Below are 1,382 nucleotides of genomic sequence, written 5' to 3'. Positions count from 1 at the left end.
TCGACTGGTCTTGGACAGTCGACTGCTATTTGAACGTTGCAGAAAATTGGCAAGCATTTAATGTGCTTTAATGCGAGATTTTGTTGCCGATTGAAGGCATCAGTCGACTGGCCCTGCCAGCAGTCGACTGATGTTGTAGAACTTACTGGACACATTCAAGATACCGTACCATGGTGTATGTTATTTGCAGATGATATTGTATTGGTAGATGAGACACGTGAGGGAGTAAATGCTAAATTAGAATCTTGGCGAGAAACACTAGAAGAGAAAGGTTTTAGGCTTAGTAGAGTAAAGACAGAATATATGGAATTTAAGTTTAGCAATATTGAACGTAATGAGACAAGTATTAAAATAGGAGATGATGAGTTGTCTGGAACTGAGAGTTTTAAATATTTAGGATCATTTTTGTAAGCTGATGGAGGGATTGAGAGAGATGTCTTACATAGAATACAAACAGGATGGTTGAAGTGGAGGAGAGCATCAGGTGTTTTATGTGATCGTAAAGTGTCTCTAAAACTTAAAGGAAAGTTCTATAAAACGGCAATTAGACCTGCCATGTTATATGGCGCTGAATGTTGGGCTATGACTCGAGCACATGAGCAAAAGATGAGAGTTGCAGAGATGAGGATGTTAAGATGGATGTGTGGACATACGAAGATGGACAGAATAAGAAATGAGAGCATTAGAGAGAAAGTTGGAGTTGCATCTATTGAGGGAAAACTCCGTGAGACTCGTTTAAGGTGGTACAGACATGTACTTAGACGACCGATAAATGCTCCAGTTAGGCGGTGTGAAACTATGACAAATATGCATATCAAACGAGGGCGAGGTAGACCAAAAAAGACTTGGTTAGCGACAATAAAACAAGATAAAATTTATTTAAATATAAATGATGATATAATAGGAGATAGAGCTCAATGGCGTAAAAGGATCCATATAGCCGACCCCACTTAGTGGGATAAGGCTTGGTTGTTGTTGTTGTTGTTGTTGTTGCCTTCACGAGAATAAACTCAAGAAAGTGAAGAATTTCGCCATTCTTTCATTCTTTTGTGCTTCTTCTGAGAACTTGTTTGTTCTCCATTCTCTGCTTTCTTTCTCTCCTCACAAATACTATTTCATATCATTCTTGAGGAGATCTAAAGAGTTGTATAGGTTTCTCCGCCTTCGAGGTTTTCGAGAAGGAGAAGATTCATAGTGCATCGGGTGTGTGCGTGCATGTGGATCCTTGGATTAGTCACCTCTACGGAGGTGGAGACCAAGTAAACAAACCGGGTTAGCGTTGATCTCTTTCTTTCTCTTTTATATTTTTGCTTCCGCTAATCTCTGTGCAGAGAAAGAACAAGAAAAGTCGAGAAACACTATTCACCCCCCCTCTAGTGAAC

Source organism: Curcuma longa, chromosome 21, assembly GCF_044706935.1.
Source record: "Curcuma longa cultivar G26 ecotype Majalengka, Jawa Barat chromosome 21, ITB_CL_G26_1.1, whole genome shotgun sequence".
Taxonomy (NCBI): domain Eukaryota; kingdom Viridiplantae; phylum Streptophyta; class Magnoliopsida; order Zingiberales; family Zingiberaceae; genus Curcuma; species Curcuma longa.
This window is presented reverse-complemented; position numbering follows the sequence as displayed.